Source organism: Urocitellus parryii, chromosome 6 (genome assembly GCF_045843805.1).
Source record: "Urocitellus parryii isolate mUroPar1 chromosome 6, mUroPar1.hap1, whole genome shotgun sequence".
Taxonomy (NCBI): domain Eukaryota; kingdom Metazoa; phylum Chordata; class Mammalia; order Rodentia; family Sciuridae; genus Urocitellus; species Urocitellus parryii.
This window is the reverse complement of record NC_135536.1, coordinates 74,291,914-74,302,370: the sequence shown is the minus strand read 5'-3', so window position 1 is coordinate 74,302,370 and position 10,457 is coordinate 74,291,914. Positions and strand designations below refer to the sequence as shown.

The following is a 10,457-nucleotide window of genomic DNA, read 5'->3' as shown; positions in this document are numbered from 1 at the left end:
TTTTTTTTTAAATATTGGGGATTGAACCCAGGAGTATTTAATCACTAAGCCACATCCCCAGTACTTTTTGGATTTTTTTTTTTTGTATTTTATTTACAGACAGGATCTTGGTAAGTTGCTAATGCCTGGCTGGAATTGCATTTTTAGTGACTTGTGAAGAAATTGTGTTTTTTTTATGGCCCCATGTTAGTTTGACCTGCAATTAACCAGTTTTCTAACCATGTGAACAATGGACAACCCTAAAGGAAAAGAGTGAAGCTAGAAGTCAGTTGCTCTCAATAATCACACTAGCACAGCCATTATGACATCATAATAATAAAGCATTGTTGTTAGAGCTGCTTGCAGCTGTCCTCCTCATTGTTGTTGTTGTTGTTGTTGTTATTATTATTATTATTATTTTGGGGGATGGGGTCTTGCTACATTGCCCAGGCTGGTTTTGATCTCCTAGACGAGCCATTCTCCTGCCCTCACCTCCCTAGTAGTTGGTTCTACTGTGCACCACTATGCTCAGCTCTACCTTTTGATAGCTTAACCTCCAAGTTAAATTAAAAATGAATATAAATAAAAAAAAAACAGTCTGGCATCTGACATCTTGGTTTCACTTTATGTCTCATACTTGTGTCTTAGTTGAGATTTCACATACTCAGTAATTTGGTGATTGGCAAATTTTTGAGGCGGGGAGTACTGGGGATTGAGCCTAGGAATGCTTAGCCACTGAGGCACATCCCCAGCCCTTTTTTAGAATTTTTTATTTTGAGACAGGGTCTCATTAAATTGCTTAGGGCTTCTAGCTTGCAATCTTCCTGCCTCAGCCTCCAGAGTTCCTGAGATTATAGGCCTGTGACACATGCCCAGTGGGGTTTTTTTATTATTAATACCTAAACATCAAAAGAAATCGCAGGTGCTGGGGTTGTGGCTCAGCAGTAGAGCGCTTGCCTAGTACATGGGAGGCCCTGGGTTCGATCCTCAGCACCACATAAAAATAAATAAATAAATATTTTTAAAAAAGAAAGAAATCACAATCTAATAATAAAGCTATCCCAGCTCAAATCTTCTTCTTCTTATATACTTTTTAAAAATTATTTTGCTGTCCTGGGGACTGAGCACCGGGCTTTATGCATCCTATGTAGGCACTCTAACACTGAGCTATAGCCCGAGTTCCCCAGCTCAAATCTGAGATGACCTTAGAAGTTATAAGTGTTATCATATTCACAAATAACTCTCACTACATTATTGGCATTTCTGGTACAATTACCTAAAAAAAGTGAAAAAGATAAAGTTGCTAATTAATAATAAGGAAGTAGTATGAATACATGACCAGTGTAACTCCACACCATGCACAACCATAAGAATGGGAAGTTATATGACATGTATGTATGATATGTCAAAATACACTCTGCTGTCATGTATATTTAAAAAGAACTAATAAAAAAAAAACTGTAGATGCATTTTGTTCAGGTAAAAAACAAAACAAACAGCAATAAGGAAGTGAGAACAGTGTTAATAGAATTAGTTGTGAGTCCAGAGATGGAGGTATGACTTCTCTCTTGGCCTTCACTCATTAGAGTAACTGGATCTTAGGAATTACTGTGGCAACTATGGTAAAATATGAACAATTTCTTGATAGGGGACATAGATATTCATTATGCTGGTTTCCCCTTTTTCTATGTAAGTTTGACCATTTCATAAAAAAAGATTAGGAAAAAAGGGGGGGGGTCCATCCAAATGATCATTTTAAAAGCTAACATCCCAAATTGCATTTTTGGGTGATGTTCTCTAGGCATTTAGTCCTGAACTATCCAAAATAGGGGCCAGTAGGCACATATGACAATTTATTAAATACAAACTAAGGCTAAATTAAATTAAAAATTCAGCCCCTAAGTTGTACTAGGGACACATAAGCACATTTGAATTAGCAGTTATTGGTTATACACTTTTAAAAATATTTTTAAATTTGAGTAAAATATGTGTAATATAAAATTTACATTTTTAACGAGTGTTAGGTTACCATCTAGCAGCATTACATGTACTCATATTGTTATGCAACTGCTACCATTGGCTATCTCCAGAACTTAAAAAATTTAATATGATTTAATTTTAACCATTATTTTTTTGTGGTGGTAAAAATATATACGAGCATATTAAGAACATGTTGAAATTAGTGTAACTATCTGTTCCCATAATTCCCTGAAAATATTGACTCACAACTTGGTTACCATTATGTTGATTACAAATAAGATAAACATAGGCTGGAGTTGTGGCTTGGTGTGGAGCGCTTGCCTGGCATGTGTGAGGCGCTGGGTTCAATCCTCAGCACCACATATAAATAAAATAAATAAAGTAAAAAAATCCATTGACAAAAAAAAAATACCCATTGGCAACTAAAAAATATTTTAGAAAAAAAAATAAGATCAACAGCAAAAAATCTCAGGCCTGAGAAATTTAAAAATATGGATTTTAAAACTTGACGTATTAACTATCCTGGGGAAATAGGAGGCACTCCATTCTTTCACTGCAGCAATAAAACAAATCTCACCTCAATTCTAGAACCCCAAGGCTCTGTTAAGGTAATTTGAGACATAGGGCTGTACAGAGCACAGGAATTGATTCAGTCAGCAAACATTTGCAGAGGCCCCACCAACAGTCACACACTGTGTTGGCAACAGGAATATAATGGTGGGCATGAGAGACAAGACTTCTGTTTCATGAAGCTTCTGTTTAGATAGGAGGTATCCTCCAAAAGCTCATGTGTGAGATAATGCAAGAAAGTTTAGAGGCGAGATGATTGGGTTATGAGAGTCTTAACTTAATCTGTGCCTTAATCCACTGATATGAATTAACTGGGCAGTAACTATAGGCAGACAGGATGTGGCTGGGAGGAGATAGGTCATTGGGGGTGTGCCTTTAGGGTTTTTACTTTTTCCCTGGTGAGCAGGGCTCTCTCTGCTTCCTGGTGGCCACATCCAGAGCTGCTCCACACTCTGCCACACCCTTCTGCCATTGTGTTCTGCCTCACCTTGGGCCAAGAGCAATGCAGTCTGTGGACTGAGACCTCTGAAACCATGAGCCAAAATACGTTTTTCCTCCTCTGTTATTGTCAGGTCTTTGGTCACAGTGATGAGAAACCTGACTAAAATAGCTCCCCCCCCCCTAGAGTGGGGAGGCAGATAGTAGATCAATTGACCAACATATAAACCCAGAGCTATCAGAGAGTGACAGCTGCTATAAAGAATACAAAACAGGCTGACCTCAAGGAGATCACCATGAACTCCTGTCTTAATGTGCAAGAGATCCCCAGTGACTCTGAGTCATATGTCATCTTAAGAAGCAAATTCCAAATTAGATTTCAATCACCTAAAAACAATGAAAAGTGAAATTCCCCAGATAAAGTTTGAGTTCTAGTCTTTTGTGCTGTGCCTGCCTCTGGACTGTCACTTATTAACTGATTCTGAATTAACTCACTTAATAAGCGTGGGCTGTGTCCATTTGATAATTCTTTAGATAACTCACACCTTATCCAAATGTGTAAGACACCTGTAGCTTTTGCAAAAGCAATTTTTCCAGAAGGGCTGCAGATGTAGCTCATGATACAGCACTTACCTAACATGCATGAGCCCTTGAGTTCCATCTCTGGCCCTGCACCCCCCCCCAAAAAAAAAAAAAAGTTATCCAGGTTGGTGCAGTGCTACCAAGCTATCCTTAGGTTTTAAATAAACACAAGAAAAAAAGGGGAACAAAGGAAAGAAGAGCTGTGAATATCTCAGACAGATTTGCATGATTGTAATTGTCTCCTCAAACCCACTCAAGATGAAAAGTAATGTGGGCTAGGGTCTCTCCTGGCTTTTCACCCCTGCATGGACTGTGGAGGTTTCTTGAGTTTTATCTATATCTCAGGGGCAAAAGCTGCCTCACAGAGAGGTGAGTTATGTGAACACAGGAGGAAGGCCATATGAGCTGGCGTGACTGCCCTCTTTGCCACAGGAAGGAAAGCATATTCCCTGTGTCCTGTAAGTTCACCAGCTGATAAACTCCCTAAGCCTAAATCTATTAGTGCTCAGGACAGAAATACATGGATGACAAGAAATACTTCGGTTCCACTGGGGGAGTGAGTAGTGATAGAACTATTTGTCCTTAATGGGAAATAAACCAATTTGGGGTGCTTCAGAGGGGACTGCAAACTTTCCTCCAGGTTCTTGTTTTGACTGTAAAACCGTAATCATTTTCAAGCCTTCTGGATTATCCTGCCTCTTGAATACACACTTCTGTCAATGTTTCTTCTTTAAGATTTATTTACAGCCTTGAAAATAGCCTGGGGCAAATAGCAATTTATACAAGGAGAACCACAGAATGTGGTTTTCAATTACCATTTGGGTGACCCCTACGCTGGGGTGATGAGATTATGAGTGGATTTTTAAATGGTAATGGTAGTGAGGTGATTGGTCAATGTTTATTTGTAAGTGTTCTTAATCAGTTGGCATGGTATTTCATTGTTATGTGTCTCTCAGATTTCAGAGACATAAATTCCCAAACTCGATTTTCTTAGTTTTAGAAAACTGATCACAAGCATCATTCTCTGAAATTCATAGGAATTTTTCAGCATTCAAAATAATAACACTAATAACAAAACTAACATTGTATTTACTGTGTGCCTAGTGCAGTGTTAAGATTTTAACACATAGCATCCTGTATAACTGTCAAAACCACCACCGTGTCAGTAATGAAGAAATGAAGGCTCCAAGCAGTATAGCAGTGAGCCCAAGTATAAGCCTGTGACTCCCTGTGGTGCACGTGACATTGGCAATGAGGGCAAGGCTTGGGAGTTTTCGATTTACTATCATCTCCATCAGACCGGTTTCTTCCAAGTCACCCAAAGTAAATGTTTCATCTAGGGAAGCCCAGTGCTGTTGCTAAGTAAATGCAGATTGCAACCCAAAAGTCCATTCTGGGTAAAAATGTCAGGACTGTTATCCTATGCCCCTGTGACCATGATCATCAAATTCTCCTTGCAGAAAGCCCATCATGTTTGGGACACTAGAGTAGGAAATGTATGGGATGAAAGGGAAGAATAGCATGAAAAGAACCCAAGGCAATATTACAGCATAGAACATGGCACAGGCCCAGGTCTGATGGCCAGGCCAACCTGCTTTCTAGTCTTGAGTCTTCCAAATTATTTCCTTGGCTGTAGACAAGTTACCTTGTTTCTCTGGACCTGATAATTGGCTGAAAATTAGGGGCTCGGTTCAGTAACCTTATAAATCCCTTGTAGCTATAAAATAAAATGATTCCGTATGTCCTGACTTCCAAGAATTTACAATCCAATAGGTTGATGAGATAAACTCAATATTTAGACACGTTCCCAAACTTTCCAGTCTAGTGTATTTTTTCCCCAGTAGATCCTGAACCCAAGACCTGTAGACATATTCTTTGATTCTCCTCCAAGGCCTGGTACATGTTTGGGGCTCATGAATGGTTGCTAAGTAAGTGAATGAAAAACATAATGAGTAAAAAAAAAAACACCAAAAAAATATGTTTAATTTTTCAAAGCAGCAATACATGTAAAAATGGCACCCAACTTCAGGTCTTTTGTACTATTCAAATCTAGGAAGAGATTCAGCTTTCTGTGTTGATTAAAATTCATAGAATTTAATTTAAGCTCTACCCCCCTTTAAAAAAAAGATTAAAAAATTGCAAATACACAATTTTGTACAGTGTCTTTGAAGGGGCCTCTGCAAGTGAGGAGTGCCCAGGTACACACTTTATTACTATAGTTGCTGACAACTTGCTTCTACTCTGCTCCAGGCCTGCCTGCCTTCTTGCTTCCTCAAAAGCCTACTCCTAGTCTAGCCGCTTAGCAAGTTACCCTCCACCTTCACTCCCAGTCATCCTCTACCACGGATGCTTGATTTTTTTAAAAAGTGTGGTAAGATACAAATAACACAAGTTTGAGGCCAGCCTCAGCAACTTAGGGAGACCCTGTCTTAAAATAAAAAGTAAAAAGCACTGGAGATGTAGGTCAGTGGTAAAGCACCACTGTGCTCAATCCCCTGTCCCCTCCAACAAAATTCACAATGTTGTGCTCATTTCAGCAGCACATAGACTAAAATTGGAATTATACAGAGAAGATCAACATGGCCCCTGGACAATGATGACATGAAAATTCATGAAGTGACCCACTACCATGATAGAAGCAGTGAGATTCATAGTTACTACAGCATTTGGGGGGAGGGAAGCTTCCCAAACAGCCTATTATCACAAAGACCAAATTGTTTAGCAGAAGAACTGGGGAGAGAATCAAGGGTGTTGAGGTGGCCTGTGTCCTGGTGGTTTGAAACCACACAGAAGAAAGTCCATTGAATGCTCACAAATGCTTAAAAAAGAAATCCGTAACATTGTACAACTATCACTGCTATCTATATCCAAAACTTTTATCATTACAGTAGAAACTGTACCCATTAAATAACTCCTCCTTTTTCTCTCTCCCTTCTGTCTCTAGTAATCTGTACTTTATAGTCTGCATAAATCTGCCTTATTCTAGAGTGCCTAAATAAATGGAACCTTCTCTTATCTGTCCTTCTGTATCTGGCTTATTTCACTACAGTATCATAGACCTTGATGTTTTCAATGGTACTGTAGTCTATATCCAGATTTCATTCCTTTTTTTAATGGCTGAATAACATTCCATTTTATGTGTACAGTACATCTTGTTTGTCCTTTCCACTTTTGCTGGTTCTACCTTTTGGATATTGTTATGCTGCTGTGAACATTGATGTACAGGATCTTTTTTTTTTTTTTTTTTGCAACTGAGGATTGAACCCAGGGGCACTTACCCACTGAGCCACATCCCCAGCCCCTTTTATTTTGAGATAGAGCCTCACTAAGTTGCCGAGGCTTACTTTGAACTTGTTATTCTCCTGCTTTGGCCTCCTGAGCTTCTGGATTACAGGTGTGCACCACTGTGTCCAGCTATAAGGATCTTTAAAAGTACTTTCTTTGAATTCATTGGGTGTATGCCTAGATGAAGAATTGCCAGGTCATATACAGGGACAGTTGAACTTTGTAAGGAACCATTACTGTTCTCCACAGCAGCTATACCATTTTACACTCCCACTAGAAATGCACGAAGACTCTGATTTCTCTATATCCCTATCAACACCTATTTCCCATTTTTTTAATTATTATTATTGGTATCCTAGTAGGTGTGAAGTGGTATCTCATTTTGGTTTTACCTTATTATTTTTTTGTAGCATTTAACACTATATGAAGTAGTCATGTTCATTTTTCTTCGTTTCTCAGTCCAGAAGTCTACAAAAGCAGGGTCATTTCTGGGTTTGCAGCCTCCAGAGCTGTCCTTGTCACATACGTCATTTATTCTATTGAGTAAATGACGATATAGATGATGTGTGCAGAACCCCATGGCTGTCATCGCTAATTTACTTGTCCTATGATTAGTGCCTAAATAAGAGCACATGAATTAGGTAACAAGTCCATTACTTGTATCAGGCATCCAGGAAGTCCTTCTGGTAGCCTTGAGCAAATGGACACCATTATCTCAGGACTTCTAAATAAGCGAAGACTAAACACAATTTAAATAAAACTATGTGTTATAAAAGATGTGCATGATCCTCAAATTAAATTCAGTAATTAGAATTAAAATTCAAGGTGAATCAATTAACATATATATATTTTTTGTACTTGAATTGAACTCAGGGGCACTTAACCACTGAGCCACATCTCCAGCCCTTTTTTTGTAATTTATTTAGACACAGGTTCTCACTGAGTTGCTTAGGGCCTTGATAAGTTGCTGAGTCTGGTTTTGAACTTGCCATCCTCTTTCTTCATCTTCCCGAGCTGCTGGGATTTCAAGCATGCACCACTGCACCTGGCTAATAAATAATTTTCATAAAACCTGCATGGAGAATCATATACTGCTTCCTTTTTAAGATACCCCAAACTAAAGTTGCACTGTGACAAGTGTAAATAGGACTAATACTATCTCACTGGAGCGCTGGGAGGAGCTTTGTCACTGAAACCCAAGTCTTAAATCGCTAACCACCAAGTCAAGTTGGGTGGATAGATAGGAAAGTCACGGTGCTGCCCAATTTTTCATTTCACAACTGTAGGGAAAACAAAATCTCATCCCATAAACCAAAGTGTGAAGATTACTGAGTCATTCAGAACAATATGAGATCTTAACACATGGCTTCTGTGCATTTTATAAACACACAATTTCACAACTGAAAGCTCTCAATGATTCCATCCCTATTGCTAAAGATCAGAGTCACTGGATGAAGGGATCCAGGAAAAGGTCTAGGGAACTATAGCAAACAGCCAGGATCCGGGTTAGCGGTGCACCATAGTGAGTTGCAAAGTACACAGCAGCTTATCATCCCCTGTCCCTCCTCGCTCCCCTCCCAGCCCATATGATCTGTTTGCTAATATCTCAAACACAAACCAGGCTTATTGTGTAGTTCATGGTTGTTCCTGGGTCACTCTCTGAGTTACTGAACCCAGTTGCATGACGACAGAATTTTGAACTCATGAAGTTTGTGGCTCTGAAGAGCTCAGAGTATTTAACATATGCTCAAATGAAGTCCTGTAAAGGGAACGGGAACGGAAGAAGAAATCTGATGAGCCCTTGAAGCACATAGAGGACAGAAGACCCACCTGAGGACAGCTCTCTTGGCCAGAAGCAGGGTTCCCCTGGGTTCCAAACCGACATGGGTACCTTGCCAGGTCCAGAGAGAGGTGAGAACAATTTTTGTAGTGGTATAGTCTTTTCCCTAAATTGTGTAAGTTTCTTCAAGTTCCTCCAAAACCTGGAGGTTGACCCAGCCTTTGCTTTTTTGTCTAGCCTTCCTCAGAAATTTTTGAAAATGCTTTCAGTCATTTTCTATAGAGCAATGTTGAAAGATACTAGTGAGTTTCTGGGCATCCCCTGCAGGGCTTAGTACTGATCTGTCCACACTGCAGGGTTTGGTGACAAATGGACCTGACATGTAAAAATAAATAAAACCAAGTACTGTTAATTGTGTGTTTCTGAGTGTTTTAGTCACTTTTTCACTGCTGATACCAAAAGACCTGACAAAAACAATTTGAGGGGGCTGGGGATGTGGCTCAAGCGGTATGCCTGCGGCCCGGGTTCGATCCTCAGCACCACATACAAAGAAAGATGTTGTGTCCGCCAATAACTAAAAAATAAATATTAAAAAAATTCTCTCTCTCTCTCTCTCTCTCTCTCTCTCTCTCTCTCTCTCTCTCTCTCCTCTCTCTAAAAAAAAAAAAAAACCAATTTGAGGGGTGGAAGCATTTATTTGGGGGCTTGCGGTCTCAGAGGTCTCAGTCCATAGACAATTGAGATCTATTGCTCTGGGCCCGAGAGGAGGCAGAATATCATGGCAGAAGCGGGTGGAGGAGGAAAAACAGCTCAGGACAAGGCACAAGGAAGCACAGAGAGAGAGAGACTCCCTCACCACAGCTACAATATGTACCCTAAAGGCACCTCCCCAGGGACCCACCTCCTCTAGCCATACTATACCTGCCTGTTAATTCATTCAAATGGTGCTGCATCGATTAGGTGAAGGCACTCAAAACACAATTATTGCACCTCTGTACTTTCCTGCACTATCTCACACACAAGATTTTGGGGGACACCTCACATCTAAACCATATCACTAATATCACCTGACATATTTGGCTTTAGATGTTCAGACTTTACTTATTTTACCCAGAAGACCTTGATTAGAGAAACCGAACATCTATGCCTGAGAACTGGGTCGAGAGACTCGGGGAGAGAAATATGCTTTTGCTCCATGATCCTTTGTAGAAAAGAACTAATGAAATAATTTCCCACTTTTTTTTTTTATCATTTGGCACATAGACTGTTATATTTTGTCTTATTCACTGTCAACTAGAAAAAGTAAAATCTCACCACAGATGCTAGCACTATGCCACTTAGATTTTTTAGCCACCAAAATTGGGAGCTAAATAAACCTCTTAAAAAAAGAAAAAAAAAAAATATATATATATATATATATATAGAGAGAGAGAGAGAGAGAGAGATAACCTGTGGCTTTTAGGTTAATATGTTATTTATTTTTATTTATTTTTCTCAAATACCACTAATTAAAATAGATGTGTACTAACCACTTTGAGTGTACTGTAATTCTCCTTACACAGTTAAGTCTGATTGGAGTCAGAAGTGAAAATTCTAAAATGGCAACCGCTCCCAATCACCACTACTAAAGGCCTCTGCTGGCCCTTGTGGACTTTGACATTCAATCGGAGAAGAAACCCATTTGCTGTGAGAAAGTCCTACCCCCGACGTCAGCATGAGGGAGTGAGTCAACTTGGGTGCTCCCAGGTGAGGTCTGGAAGAGATGAGTGGAATAGTCTCAAAAGAGTCCATTTCTGATAGGAGTTCTGTAAACTTTCTCATCCCAGAAGCAGCAGCATCCCTC

At 39.6% G+C, this 10,457-nt stretch overlaps 1 non-coding gene across 1 annotated transcript; it reads left to right on the top strand.

Annotated features, from left to right (window-relative positions):
- Nucleotides 1–6,073: 6,073 nt before the first annotated feature.
- LOC113179519 (U6 spliceosomal RNA) lies at nt 6,074–6,180 on the top strand. Its single transcript, XR_003300356.1, has one exon. It is a non-coding gene; the product is annotated as a U6 spliceosomal RNA (small nuclear RNA).
- Nucleotides 6,181–10,457: the final 4,277 nt, after the last annotated feature.